Source organism: Melanotaenia boesemani, chromosome 2, assembly GCF_017639745.1.
Source record: "Melanotaenia boesemani isolate fMelBoe1 chromosome 2, fMelBoe1.pri, whole genome shotgun sequence".
Taxonomy (NCBI): Eukaryota; Metazoa; Chordata; class Actinopteri; order Atheriniformes; family Melanotaeniidae; genus Melanotaenia; species Melanotaenia boesemani.
The window spans coordinates 9568521-9584594 of record NC_055683.1 but is presented as its reverse complement, the minus strand read 5'-3'; the positions used below and the strand labels follow the sequence as shown (position 1 = coordinate 9584594).

Here is a 16074-nt window from a genome sequence, read left to right as displayed (position 1 = left end):
ACAAAGTAAAGTGTTTTTCAAATGAACGTCCTCTTTAAAACTCACCACACATGTTCATGGGTCACTGGTGGAAAGGATGCAGAACACGGGGTTATGGTAGCTCCAGTACGTCCTCATCACACCAGAATGGAGACACTGCTGACGCTGGGATATAAATACAAGATCTAGTAGTGTGTTCTTGTCTGTGGTGGCAGATGTGATCAGCTGTGTATAACCTTTAGACTGGAACAGCTCCAAAATGGGTTTGGGAGAAGTGGGTACCTGATTCTCGTTAAAGTCGCCGCAAACAATTACAGGGTGACAGTCCATCATCTCCAGTGCATCCAGAAGGCTTACCATGTTTTCCAGGAAGCGCCTCAAACTGTAGCTGGGGGGTCTGTACACCGCTGCGATCAGTGCCTGGACTGGAGCCTCAACCTTCAGAACTACAAACTCAAGATCAGTCACATTATGCAAATACTGTTTCTCATGCACCTGAATGTGGTTTCGCACATAAACAGCAACTCCACCACCACATCTGCTGGCCATCTGCGGAAGGTTTGTGTACGACACGTGTCTGTTACGCTTGTACAAGGTGAATCCATCCAGCTGAAGAGTGTCTGCAACAAAGGAGCCCTGCAGGTGAGATTCGGTTAGACACAGTACATCGGCCAGACACAGTTCATGATGTCTCTTGATGTCATCGATGTGAGATGGCAGTCCCTCTGTGTTGTGATGGACGACGGTCAGAGTGTCAGGCCTGCTTACGGTTTCTCTCAGAGGAAGAAGAGGCATCATGTCATCCACACTGGCTTGTCTCATGGTCTGGATGGCTGCAGTAACTTCAGGGTTGGCGTAGATTTTCTTCTCATCCAAGTCCAACAGATAGAGTCCGCTGAGAGAAGTCACCCTGCTTAGAGCCACATAAGCCATGCCTGCTTCAAAGATCTTCTTCAAGGAAACTACAGCTGCATGTGTCGTTAAGCCTTGAGTTTTATGCACGGTACAAGAAAAGGCCAGCTTTACGGGGAACTGTCTACGTACCACTCCTTTCTGTTTCACAGTATCCTCTGCTCTCTCCACGTAAACCAGATCGTCAGATCCTGCAGGTCCACTACGTCTTCCAGCTGTTTGACTGTCCATTCTCAGCCCAAGCTTTGTGATGCGTTGATTCGTCTCAGAAGTAATCACCTTCATCAGAGTACCAAAGGCACCATTCACCAATCCTTTCTGTATGTCGATGTTTCTGGTGAGCATGACACGAGCTCCTTCCGCAAGTTTCAAGGTGTCAGGTAAATCATTGCGTCCTCCTTTGCTGGGTTTGTCTTGCCGTGTCATTCTTTGTGATCGAGAATCTTTCTGGAAGTCGTCTGCATCAATAGTGATGATGTCAGAAAATAACCGAGACAGCGTTGCTGAGTTGTGATCTTCAACCAACTTATTTGTGGGGAAAATGTGCAGAACATCGGTGGAACAAAGTTCTGGTTTTGTGATGGCTTGTGTCAGCAATTCTCTGTCAGACTCAGACAGTTCCTCATCTTTCTCCTTCACTCGAATCCTGTTCAGCATTTCTGCAAAGGCAACATCATCTTTCTGACGCATGATCTCAGTCAGGGTGATCATCTGAAAATGTTCCTGCCATAGGTCAATCTCAGATGGGTCGTGCACACAGAGAGGTTTAGACTGTCGTACTGGTGGCAGCTGATAAAAATCTCCAACAGCTAGGACTGACATTCCTCCAAAAGGTCTGTTATTACCCTTGATCTGTTTCAGTCTGGCATCCACATAGGCGAAAAGCTGCTTGGAAACCATAGAAATCTCATCAATGATAATGATCTCAGCATTGTACAGTTCAGCTCTGACTTCATCCAGTTTATTGCCAAGTCCTTGAATGGGAGGTTTTAAACTGCGAGGCAAGCGGAGGAGAGAATGCAACGTTGTTCCACCAATCCCGAAAGCTGCAGTTCCCGTAAATGCAGTGAGAAAAACAGTAGGGCTCGATATGTCGGCTTCCTCTGCATGTCTTGGCAGTCTGCTCAGTATCTTTGATGCTTCTGAGTGAATGCATTTAATCAGATGTGACTTTCCTGTTCCTGCACCACCGTTTACATAGAAGAAAAATGGCTCTTGATTGACAGAACAGACACGTTTGATGCACCAGTCTCTGATTGCATAGAACACACAGGCCTGCTTCTGGTTCAGGTTCTGATACATTTGTCTGAGAACAGTTGGATCAATGGCAGGGGCTTGTCTGATTGCACTGAGTTCTGTTGCAGCATCAGACTGAGGACAAAGGTCAGGAACATTTTCCTGCTCGTTTTCATTGATTAGCTCTCTTACCAGCAGGTCCTCATCACAATCCAACCTCACAACTTCAGATTCTGGAGCAAGATTACACCATTCATCGATCACAATGTTTCTGTTCTCCTCAAACTCCTCCAGTGCTTCTTCAATGGCCTCACTGTGTTTCTCGTACTTGTCTCTGTTGTGTTTGACAATGTTCTTCACATAGACAGAATGGTTTGATCCGGGTAGCACGACCCATCCAGAAGAGTAGAAAGACTGATATGTAGGAAAGTTTCTCTTTAGGTCCTGCTCTGATCTGTGAGGAAGGTACAGTCTCAGTAATCTCTCATGAAATTCTTCAGGATGCTTTTCCTTTGAACAGTGGTAATATCTGATGATAGCAGGTTTATCATTTTTACGCTGTTGAACATATCCTAGTCCATTGAGCAGTGGAAAGACATCGTCCTTTTTAGCATTTTCACTCTTGACAAACCTGCAGTTAGCAGCAAAATCAGCCAAGCACATCTCCTCATACTCTGGTCTCTCAGGTCTGGCTTTGTACTTGTCATTCAAACTTGTCATCCAGACGTCACAAGATTCTGGTGGCAGTTCCTCCAAGAATGCTATAGAACGACTCATTTTACAGCAGTTTTCTTCTGTGGGAACAAAAATTGTGCTTCGTGAAGACTTTTTCATTTTTATTCCACATGCACGAGTCACACACTCCTGAGCACTGACTTCTCTTTTCTTTGAGTAAGCTTGCATGACGGCTCGCATCTCATCACACTCATTGACATGATCTCTGTCTGCGTTCTGTAACATATCTGTCAAGTAGTTTGAAAGATTTGTCTCCTGTTTTGTAATATATTTACAGAGATACTCCACACAGGAATAAGCATTGACAATATATGAAACGTCAATGTTAGCATCCCAAGCTTTCAGCAGATGTGGGTTGTAACCATTAATCCAGCAGTCTTTGGGATCACGTTTCAGGTGGACGGCAATCTTTTTGTTCATCAAATGAAGACATCCTTCATATTCTTGCAGCGTCAGGTTGCAACGAACCAGGATCTGTTGTAAAGTCAAGGAAGCAATTTCAGGTTCATTAAGCAGGTCCATGAGAGGCTTCAGTTTCTCTTTGGCAGCGTTAATGTCTCCTTCTTCATCAGGTCTCACAATCATGGTTTTTCTGCAGGGCGGCTTTGGAAAACCAAACCGACAACCAGAGTTTACACTCTTGAAACAGGTTCTTGTGTGGTTCCTACTGTGTTTCTGGAGCTCACTCACTTTTCTGTACAGTTCAGGTTGTGTGTCTGGGTTAGGCAGTTGGGCTGAGATGTATTTATCAATGAAATCACAGATAGTCTGATCGTCATTTACATCAAGTTCTACAGCATCCTTTACCCAGACGAGACCATGTATGTGTGGACTTCCTCTGTGTTGGAACTCTAGTCTGTAGAAAAAATCGATAATTTCTCCCAGAGGTTGTGAAGGAGAGAGAAGCAGGTCTCTGAACAGGGCTTCAATGCGCTTATCAAACATACGCATGGATGTGACAGGGTTGGATCTGAGAATTTCACTTTTTTCTGACCAGTTTAGAGCTTCAAAATCTACGTGTTCACCTTGCTGTCTCTTTATAGCTGTTATCACTTCAGGCCATCTGAATTCAGCAGCAGAAAAAGTCAGAAAGAACGTAGGAGTTCCCAACTGTCTGATCATAGCAAAAAGGTCTTTGGAGGTTCTTTCCCAGTACGCAGGAGTTCCTCTTAGTGGGATCATGAATCTGACTGCATCTTTATTTCTCACCAGCTTCTGAACTTCTGTTCTGTCCTGTAACATGGCTGAGGTTATTTGTCTTCCATCTCTGGTTTTTGTTTTTCCTTTTCTTAACTGTACCATCATGCTGGCATTAGCCAAGTGAATTTCAGTGACAAACTGTGCAAAGAACAGATAATTAGGATCTCTAGCAAATCGCTCATCAATGTGGAAAAGTCTGGACTTGAAATATCCACTAGGTGTGACATATGTTTCTCGAGCTTCATCTATGGTGTTCTGACCCGTAGGAAATTGGCAGGGAAACGCTATGGCTTCAAGTTTTGGTGTTTTGAAAAAGCTGACTGGATCATTTCTTTCTGCTGGAGCAACACAGTAGATGCTATCAGTGTAACCGAGAATCTCATCTGATATGTCAACAGGCTGAAGACACGATTCTATAGCAAAACCTCCATTTGGTAGATCATCTGGTTCTGCATCGTCTCTGTGTTCCGGTTCAGTGTCACTCTGCATGTCCTGATCACTTTCAGGCTCATTTTCTGCATCACACAGTGCATCTTTCTCAATCATGTCAATCTCCAGCAAATCAGCTTCATCATAGTCATCCTCTCCCATGCTTACATCATCATCATCATCATCATCGTCTGCATCAGGAAGTGTTGGATCACAGAGTTCAGCTTCGTCTCGGATAGTAATATCCTGATACTGGGGATGGACCTGCTTCAGCTTGAGAAGTGCTTGAACAAGTTTGGACCAGGTGACAGACTGAAAGAGCTGGTGGCCTTTATAAGACAGACGTCTTTTCAGCTTTACTCGTAAAACTTGAGAGTCAGAACGTAGTCTAGGTAACATGTTAATTGTCTCATTGACTTCTGATGGAACACACACCACGTTTCCACGTATGAGTCTTTGTCTTCCTTTAGGTAGAGGAATGATCTTAGCAAATGGTATGCACTTTGCTATCAGATGTCTCTCCAAGATGTTTAGATCACACAGTTCAGGTGGAATCTCATGGAGTTGGAGGTTATTTGCCGCAGAAAGTCTTGGCATGTTCCCCTTTTTCAGATGTTCATGGCATGTGTTACAAATCCACTCTTTTTTTCTGTCATTGGGCACAGAGCACTGCTCATTTATACAGGATTCATCACAAACATGAACGTACTTTCCTGTCAGGCACTGTGCAACTACATCTGGATTTTTCTTATAATTTGATCTTTTGCAAACTTTGACTTGGTTGGGAAAAGATGCTTTTTCACATGAAGAACAAACAAAGGTGGGACCTGCTTTTATATTTGATCTGAAAACAGATATTGCCTCATTGATCAAAATGTTCTCTGGCTCACTCTGGTTCTGCTCTACAGTCTGATTCAGTCTGTTCACTAGTTCAGCTTCTACATTGTTTGTTTGTCTGTTTATCTGTCTGTATTTCCTTTTTACATCCATAGCACATCTGATCTTATGCATCATCCTGAAAGAAGCATTGTTATGATATCTGTCTCTAATCAGTTGTTTCATCAGTTGTTTGTGTCTGAGTCTGAATACTCTGTCATTTGCATAACGTCGAGTGATGTAAGATCTTTGCCTCTGTTGAAACGCTTCACTTTGTCTATAACGGTTTCTGATATAGATCAGTTGTTTTTGTCTGTAATGTTCACTCTGTCTATAATGGTTTCTAATATACATTTTCAGTCTGTTACGAATAACTTGACTTTCCTTGTAATGTTTAGAAACATACTGCTTCATGTACTCTTTATGTTTCTGTCTGAACTCAACATTGTCCTTATAAGAATTTCTGATGTATGATCTTTGTTTCTCTCTAAAGTCAGCATTGTTTTCATACTGATTTCTAATGTGCAGCATTTTCTTTTGTCTGATATCAGAATTACTTTGATATTTGCAGCTTGAATAATCTTTTTTCTTTGCTCGAAACATTTCATCTGATGCATAACGATCTCTTTCTCTACTTTTTTTATTCTCTCTTTGTCCAGGTTTTTCTGTCATGTTTTTTCTGTTTCTCCTCTTCATTTTTCTCCTTTCGTTTTTACTATACTTGGACAGTTTACAGGACATTTGTAGCAGTGTAGCATCAGAAAGAACTGTAGCTGGTCTGTTTATGGTTTTGGAAGAAAGATTAGTTTCACAATGAATGGTATCACTAGCTGAATATGAGCTGATTTCACTCTGTTCTGGTTCAACACAGATAACAGGAGATTGTGTCACAGGTTCACTGGATCCATTCACTACATCAGCAGAAATCTCAGTGATAGGGATCAATACTTGAGCTGTCTGGTTTGATTCTTTAGAAAGACAGTCCTGTGTTGGAAAAGATCCCACATCAGTGTCGGGTTGTTCAACAGCTTTAGTGTGAGTGTTTGTATAAATGTTATCAGACTGATCAGTGGCTGTACATGTGTCTGATTCATGCACCAGAGTTGGTGTATCAACAGGTGTTGATCTTTTTTCTTTGTCTGGTTCAGCATTTTCCAGGCTGGATGAGTTTTCCATGTAAAACGACAGGGGCTTGAGCTCATATTCACGATGTAATGGCATGTGAAATCTATTATAGATTAATTTGATACGGTTGATCAGGTCAGTCAGACGTGTAAATATCAGCATTATAGCGCTCCCAATGTTGTAAATTCCTGGCGGTACTGGCAGTCCATGTTTGGTTCTTCGATGTGGGTCAAAAAAGCCAAAACGACCATCAGTAGTTCGAAAGACTGCAATCGATAACCCGCCCATTATGAACACAGCATATTGTACATCTGAAGACAAATGGTTCAGTCCTGTCTCAAGACTCTGAAGACCACATACACCTCCTAAGTTCCCATAATAAGATGGCTGAGTCAGGTCTACGTGGTATTTAGTCTTTCGTGCTTTAACTTGTTCTGGTAATTCATCTGTAGCAAGATAGGCATTACCAGGAAACCTCTGTATGATCTGTCGGTACAGTGCATCACCTTTATCCAAAACACGTTGAAGATCTGCTCTGGTAATGTTTTCATCCTCATGGAGAAACGACAGAAACATCAAACTGTTTGCTACACATTGTTTGTTTCTAGATTTAACTCCATATCTGACTGAATCCTGACTCCTTGGAGCACACACTCGTGTCACAGATGGTTGAGGTTCCACGTTTATTCTGTGTTCATGAGATGGTCCAGCTGCATCAAGTCCTCTCTTCAGAACGTCAGCATAAGATACCGGTGGTACACTCTGGTTTACCTGGTGTTTAGAAGCATCAGTCTGGGAAGTATTTGTGACAGTTTTACCATCAGAAGCTGGTGGTGAAGTGGAGGAACTGGTCTGATGTCTGCTGTTTATTTGCTGAGCACTAGAAGACTCTACAACAGGCGTATTGTTTCTGGGACTTCCTCTCTTTACCATGTCAGCATAAGAAACCTGTGGCTGTGTCTGATTCATCTGCTGTGTAGCCGTGACGTGTGATACACTGGGAGCATTGCTTTGTGATCTGTTCATACCACCATTTCCATCAGAAACCAGAGCTGCAGGTGAAGATCTCTCAGTGGATGGCACAGACACATTTACCTGGTTGGGGCTCTGAGAAGTGAAATCTGCTTGTTCACCTTTTCCTTCTTTCTGCTCCTTCCATCTGCGTTTCAGAGCTTGAGACTTCTGGTTACGTCTTCCCATTGTTGATGTTCTTTAAATCCAGAAATTTAAGACAAGTAAATATTCAGGTTTTATTTTCAACCACTTGTGCTACTTGCAATATACTGAAAGGTTTCTCTCAGTATTTATTCAAAAATTATACCAGTAAATATAATGTTCAGGCTTCACAGTCGGCTAGTATTTTATCAGTTGACCCAAAACTATTAAAACAGTTGTGGTATAAAGTTTATGGGTGTGAATAATCAACTAGGTTTTCACGTGAAATTAATCTGATACCAACTCTTAAAGGGAAATGTAATCACTGCAAGTGGTTAAGCAAGAACGCACCTAAAATATTTACTGTTCAAACTGTAAATTAACCAATATCTGTCCTTATATCTTCAAAAATTATTCTGAATGAGATGAATAAGCTAGAATCTGTTAAACTAAACCAGTAACGCTTACCAGGAGACAGAAAATATCAGATACTGAAAATCAGTATTTCTCAGGAGCCAATTTATAACTAGATTTTACAATTATTCAATACACAGAAATATATATAGTGATCAGTTACCTCAGATTACTTATTTAGTTTTATGCTACTCTTAGCTTTGCCAAGACAGAACTGTATCTGCAACTGCTTTATATCGAGTTTTTTGAGCAAATGTGGAACGCAGCAGCAACTGTGACGGTGGTGGGATGAAGATGGTTTCTGTTCTCTGGATTCCTCTCGTCAGTTCAGCTCAGGACAGACAGCAGACTGCTTCTCCAATGCTGGATGTGGTCTTTTATAGCAAGACTTTAACAAACCTGCAGTGAGTCCAGTGGCAGCTGCACAGGAGCTGAAACAGCTGATTTACTGAAAATTAACACACTCCAGGAACTTGCAGGATAGGACAAAACAGCAGAGATAGAGTGCGAGGGCAGAGACGCTCTCAGATCAGAACAGGTAGATCTTAACAGGATCACACAAAAATCTTTGTCCAAAACCGGGTTCCCATAAAACTTTGTCCAGAAAACTTTTCCCAAAATGTTGCCCAAACTCTGGTATCTGAAGGTCCAACCCCAAAATGGCGCACCACCTTAAGTGCTAAAGATAGATGAGGATAGATTGATACAAGATAGAATGTCCAAAAATTAGATAGATATACACTAGAGTGACAGGAATGATAGATGTCCAAAAATGATAGAGGTAGAGGGGGGAGGGGTAAAGAGAGGTGGAGGACACCAGGACACCTGGAAGACACAGAAAACATTCATTAGACATTGTTTAATATTATCACTTCAATGAAACACAATCTACTCTGGAGACCCTTTAACTATCTTACATATAAAACAAAGTCTCCTTATTAAAAAAATCACTAATTTTCCTTTAAAACTGTTTGCAGTAAGATCAGGATGGGTAGTTTTTTAAAGGCAGCTTTCGTTCACTATCATCAGGATACTAACAAACATCTTTATATAAATGTTCTGAAAGATGTTTTGCACTTTTTTCTGTATATATTATCTGGAAAAATCATATTTCTCATTCCTTGTTTTAGTTTGAGAAAGGCCACATGAAACTAACTCCATCAGGGTTTATTAAGCTGTGGGTGTAGTAACAGGTCTGTAATGACTGACAGTTGTTCAATCATCCACGTTACACATAAAATATAAAATTACATCCAAGATCTTCAAATGAAGAGAAAGCTGAAAGAAAAACCAAGTTTAATAAATCTCTGTGCAGCACTACTTCCAGCGGTTTGTGTGAAAGTAAGTGGCACCATGAAACGTAGAACCCACTCAGACCCTCTGACTTATTACATCAGGACTGCTGGTTCAGTCGTACGAGGGCTGCAGTCCTGCAGGTTTTCAGTGTTTCCTGCTCCAACACACCAGACTACTGACATGGATCCAACACAACAACTCAGTCAGGTGTGTTGGAGCAGGGAGACTTTAAAACCTGCAGGACTGCTGTCCTCATAGGACCAAACTGTGTAGTCCTGGTCTACATGAACCAGATCAGTCCAGAACCAAACACAGGTGATCACTGCAGATTCTAGTCTAGGTAGATCTGGACTTTCTCTGATGTCATACAGACCAGGAAACAAGTTCAACACAGAGCAGCTGCAGTTTCTAGACCAGAACAATCCAGCTGTTCTGGTCTAGTCCCACCTCTGGCTGACAGGACTCACCTGCTCTCTCCTGATCCAACAGCTGATTAACTCAGATGGAGACGTCATGTTTACATGTTACTGATGACAGAGCTTAAACTGACCATCACACATCATGAATGAGCAGAGAGAAAACATCAGAGCTGCAGGTGTTCTGTAACATGATGATCCATGTTTCAGCTCCTGGATGTGGTCTGAGAGGAAGAGTCAGCAGCTGCTTATTGGTCTGATTCATTTATTAAATGTAGGAACCAGGATGAAGCTGGAACACACGGATCATAATAAAGTGTCATAATTACATGAACACATGCTGCTTTCTGGCTGTGGTCATTAAATCCATTAAACTGGACCTAACAGGAAGTTCCAACTGGAAACTGTCGGCTTTATACTGGTGGACTCAGTCCACTGCTGCTGGACCAGGTCTGATCCATGTACAGGTAGAACAGCTCGTCTCTCATGTCTGACTTCAGTTTAATGTTTCTAGATGTGTTTTTATTAACACGTATGTAGGAACTCACCTGGTCAGCAGCTCTGATCAATAACAATATTTACTGAACTTAAGCAGAATGAAAAGGTTTAAATGTGAAAACCTCCTACATCCAGTCCTGTGATGGACTCAACCTCCATCTACTATAAACACTTACCAGACGAGCAGGAATCCTGAACCCCGGTCTCTCTGGGTCTGAGAGGAGAAACAGAGGAGTTAGTTCACTGCCAGAAACCATCAGATCATCTGATATCACAGCTGACTGCTTCTGCTCTGGTCTGAACAGGATGAGCTTTGATCCAGACTTTTCTGGACTTTAACTTGCTGGTAGAAGATCAATTCAGAGGCTGGAAGCTTCATGATCAAAGATAAAAACATCATGTCCTCTTTCTACAAGGTGACATCAGTCCTGCTGCTGATCAATACAGAAGTGATCAGAGGTCAGAAGGAAAGCAGAGCAGCAGCAGATCAGCTGTGAAACATCTTGTGTGATGACGGATGTTCCAGTTCATGGATCCAGTCTGAGAGGACCAGGTCTGCTGGTCTGGATGTTAACCAGCTGCACACTGACAGGATGATTGACAGCAGGTAAACAGGAAGTAGCAGGAACAGGTCTGAGTACAACTTTAACACAATCCTGTCCCACTGGCTGAGTGTGGACACCTGACTGGTTTTACTGGAGGCTGGAGCTCTGATCATCATCTCAGAGGCTCCAAGTGTTTATGGTCCAGATGTAAAATAACAGCTGTAGATGTTCTACATCTTCTGAACTAAAAGCTTTCCAGGAACATGTCAGGATCCTCAGAGAAACATCTGTTTACATGTGAAACATGAACATCTGTGGTGGAAGCTGCTTGGTTCTCTACAAGCTGCTGGACTAATTATTAATGTTTATAGCTCATTCCTGTAGTTTAAGAAGAAACATGAATGTGTCTGAACTGCACAGATATGAGCAGATTAATCAGAGACTGTATGAGCTGATGGTGGCCGACATGTCTGTGTTCCTACAATCATTGAAAGATGATAAAACTGTCCAGCTCCACTACAGATGTTCAATCCTCCACTTTACAGGAAGTCATCTAAACTTTACTGACTCTCCTCTGAGGCGTCTGATACGAGTTCTGTAAGAATACAGGAACGCTGCATGTTTCCTACATGATCATACGTACCGCAGCAGAAGCACAGGAAGCAGCCAACAATCTCTCAGCCTGAGAAAAGAGACGACAGGTTAGTTACCAGATCCATCTCTTCTGGTTAAAGTCAGTAACCAGCTGTGGAGCTAAAACAGCTTTTCAGTTACTAAGATAACCTGTGTTTGCTGGACTGTAGCTGCTGGTGTGTTTGTGTTTAAAGCTCTAATACTGTGTACTGTTGGGGAAACAATGACTTAACTAAAAACCCATGACAATAATCAATAATCATATTTTTCTACAAACAGCAGAAAACTGAAGTTCCACTTAAATTAACCTGAATATTTTCTACATTTTCCATCTTGATGTCTCATCTCTTCCATCCCTGAGAACCATAAGTCATGTTGGCTGGTAAATAAAACAGGATTCATCATCTTTAAATGAGAACAAAGTGTCTTTAGGAGCCACTGAAGCAGAATGCAGCAGCATTACAGAGACGTTATTTACTGGAGATGATGAGGACAGTCGTGTCTGTAATCTTCTAGAAAAGACCTGAGATGCTTTCATTACTGTCCAGTAAAGTCAGACATTTCTTCTGTGTGATTTTAAGTAAACAAAGCAGTGAAATGATCTACTGTAGAGCTCCATCCAGCTCCTTGATTCAGTGTTTATGGCTGAAAGAGTCTCAGAGGGAGACCTCATATCTGTTAAATCCAGCCAGCAGCAGAGAACTGGACCAGTCTGATCAGGTCTGAGTTCAGGAAACACACAGTGTGTTAACATGTAGAAACCTGAGAAGAAGAAATGTTTAAATCTGCTGCTCTAACATCACCTGGACGGAGGAGGAAGATGTCTGTATGACCGCTAGTTAAGTCTTATGTCAGAAATCTAAAGCAGCTTTTAAAACAAACACAGATGTAATGATAAAGTAAAACTGAATCATTTATCTTCCTCTTCCACCTTCATCCAGGTATATTCTGCTTCACGTCTGATCTGTTCCTGTTCAGACTGACTGAACAAACATCCTGCTCTCCTCCTAAAACTGAACCTTCTTCAGTAAAAACCTGTAATGTGTGATTGTCTCTGCTTGTTTTCAGCTTGCTGTGAAACAGAAATGTCAGTCAAAGCTCATCCAGGTGTCTCATTGTGGTCTGTCTGTGTTACCTGACAGAGTTTCCTCCAGGTGAGGAGAGTCTGGCTTCAGCAGATCACCTGGACAAGCTCAGCTCAGAGAGTCAGAGGATAAATCTTCATGTTTAAGTTTAGAAGTGAATCTACAGTTTAGGCCTGAGTCAGTCCTGCTGATCACATGATGGTGGATTTACTGACTCATGTCTCACTTTGTAAAGTCAACACGTGTTAGTTACTCTGATTACTGATTACTGGGTCTGGTTACTCTGAGCTGGTAGTGATGTCAGCATCACGTCTGTTTCTATTGGCTGAGATGTTCAAAGTGTTTCACAGCAAACCAAAAACAGTCATAAAAAATCCAGGATCAGGATTTTCTTCCAGAAGAAAGCTGAATTCAGGAGAACATACGTGGATAAAAACAGAGACTTTCAGTGTGAGATCATCTTCTTTTCTCTGGAGACAGTCGGCTTTATAAAATACCTGATCAGCTTCCAGCTTCCCGACCACCACACACCCTGAGTTTTCCACATCTAGACTGGTTTGTAGTTTTACTTGTGTTACCAGGATGTAAAAAATTATCTTAACATATAAAATGAACAGGCTGACTGATCAGAACATATTTTTTAAGACATCATCCATTAAACTGAACATTTCTTCAATCACATTTAATTCCATCCAGTCCATCAGGATCTACTGGATTTAACAGTCCTGGTAAAACAAAGTCCACTCTTTCATTTCTAAAGTTTAACATATCAGGACAAGATCAATGTGACTTGTTCTTCATCAGATTTCATGTTTTTGTTCATTAAATAACAGCATGGTTAGAGATGTGTATATTTTTATCTGATGGTGTATTAAGTTCATTTTCAGAGCTGGTGAGGACCAGATAACTTCTCATTATGTCCTGATAAATTACACCTGTGAACTGGAAGAAGATGGACTGTCTGGTCCACATGACTGTAAAATCCTGCTAACATGACATGAAAATGTTTAAAGGTTTCTTCTGGTTGTTTTAGAGTCAGGAACCTCAGGAACACTGAATTTCTTCTGATGAAGGTTTTATAGCTGCAGCTATTACAATATGTATTAATAAATAATTTACTGGACAAGAGTTGATAACAAGCTTTGGCTTAAAAACTCTGCATGGCATCAGCTACAATATTTTGTGACTATGTACAAATGCAATGTCCCTGTCAAATAACTCAAATAAATATAAAAATATTAAGTCATTTCTCAGTCTAAATGTATTTTAATTTACATTTTTTTCTAAAACAGTGAGAACCACTGCTTTAAATCAGTCTGTACTTACCAAACAGTCGATCAACCACCAGGAGTTTCTCTCTAGTCTGAGAAAAACAGATAAACAGTTTATTATCTGAGCTGAGAGAAGTCAGTCTGTCAGAACTCCATCACACACACACACACACACACACACACAATACTGATGATACCACATTTCCATTTTATTTTGCGGTAAAATCTTCAATGCAGCTAATTTCTAAAACACCAGATAATGAGCAGGTCCTCTCAGGACATTTTTAATGATACAGTCCAGTTCAGTTTAAATATATTATCCAGTTCAAACTGTTCTGCTGTATGAAGAGTCCAGTTTAACTGTACCAGTTTCATTTAAACAAGTTCTTACAGAATAATGACCTGACTATAAATAATAATAATAATAAAAAAAAGTCACTCAAGCAGTCATTTCATTTCTATGTAGAGTAGTATGTTAAAAGTCATGTGGACATAAAATCAGTGATAAATACAAGGAATTAATTTTCCATCTGGTCAGTCTGATGTATGTCTCACCTTTACAGACAGTAAACATCTGTAAGACACAGCTGCAGTCAGACTGTAGAGTCCTTAAGTTATCTATGTTTATTCTGGTTTCAGTAAAAATCCTCATACCTGTCTGTGGAACCAGAGAAAACAAATCTAATATCTCCTTTTGGTCCCTGTCAGCTTAACAGTTAACTCAGTTATAACATTATTAAATATACAGCTGTACATATTAAACCTTTTAACTGAGAATGAGAGTTTTTTTTACTGATTATTTCATCCAGACAGGATAGCATTAGCAGTTAACTGTATATGAATCCCTCAGACAAAACACACCTAATTATCTACAGGTGTGGTTGAACAGACAGCTAGCTGTTAACATAATACTAACCACTAGCTTACTGTACAAGCCTAGTTACTATAAGTGGGATAATAATGAGTTTTGTTGCTTTCTCCCTAGCTGCCATTAGCCAGGTCATTTAACTTCGTCACTGTGGTTAAAGGATAAATAAATCAGGTGGCTCGTTGGTTTGTTTGAATTCGTTTGCAGTTTAACAAGAGCTGAAGACATTTTTATGCTGTTAAAATTAGCCGTTAGCGTTAGCCACCCGAACGGTTAGCTAGCTTCACACTGTTAAAATATACTTGTTCATATGGTTAATTTCGATTATTCTTTGGCTGATTTTACATCGTTTACCATTCAACAACAACTCTGGACATGTTAGAAGATGCTTAAACGTGTTTACAGTTCATAAATGAATCATTTAACCGAGGGACATTAGATATTAATCTCCGCTAGCGTGACGAAGCAAAATGGATGGACTTCCGGTCCGCTTCGATTCAAACTGTTAAAATAGTAATTAATTTCGATCGTTCTTGGATTGGTTTTACTTCGCTTACAGTTGAACAACATCTCAGGACACGTTAGAGGACGTTTACAGCTGTTTATAGTTAAAATATTTATCATTTAACCGTGAGAAAACTCTGGTGTACTCACCGTCTGACGAAGCCAGCAAAAGGGGAGGAGGGAGCGCAGCGCGAGGGCCTCGTAGAAACGCTGTGGTGAGTTCACGGGAAGTCAGAAATTCCAGCGCTTGATTGAAAACAGTGTAAAATATAAATAAGTGAAGTTCTCATCTTATCAGCCCGCTAACTAACAATATTTTCTAAGTAATGTAGACAGATTTAATACAATTACAACAATAATTAGGATGATAACAGTGTGATATAAAGCCATTGTAAGGTGTCCTTGAACTTCTCTTTAAAACTAAACGTTTCACATGTTGATAGTAGAATTAGTGAATAGGATAATGAATTTAACACCTGTGGTGTTAATCATTAAATGGTTTTGCACAGAAAACCTCTGAATATTATACATGTGTGGATATTGTTATGGTACATAAGTCAGTACATGTGCGGCTGGAACATCGGGGTGTGTGCTGGCCTACACGGGGTGGCTGTCTGGGGGGGCCTGGTCCTCCTGGGCATGTTGCGGGCCCTCTGTCTTTGGGGGGTGGGGCGGCCGCCTCTGGACTCCGGGGGCCCTGGGCCCTTCGCTTGGGCTGCCCTGGGTGGCTGGTCCCTGGTGGGGCCGGCTGCTGCTGATCTAGGCCCACTGGGGCCTGTGCCCCGGGACCGTGGAGGGTTCTTGGTGGGGCTCTCCTCTGCCGCCCTTCGGGTGGGGCTGGAGTCGTCTTCGTGGTGCGGTGACTTGGGTTGGTGCTCTGGGTCTGTTGCTGAGGGC

The 16074-nt window shown here is 41.3% G+C and overlaps 1 long non-coding RNA gene across 1 annotated transcript; it reads right to left on the bottom strand.

Moving 5' to 3' along the window:
- Positions 1 to 7728: 7728 nt before the first annotated feature.
- On the bottom strand, positions 7729 to 15570 carry LOC121655227. The gene is made up of 5 exons (XR_006013104.1): positions 15328 to 15570; positions 13861 to 13897; positions 11460 to 11498; positions 10448 to 10485; positions 7729 to 8886 (listed from the first exon to the last, which is right to left on the bottom strand). It is a non-coding gene; the product is annotated as an uncharacterized LOC121655227 (long non-coding RNA).
- Between the last annotated feature and the right edge of the window lie 504 nt (positions 15571 to 16074).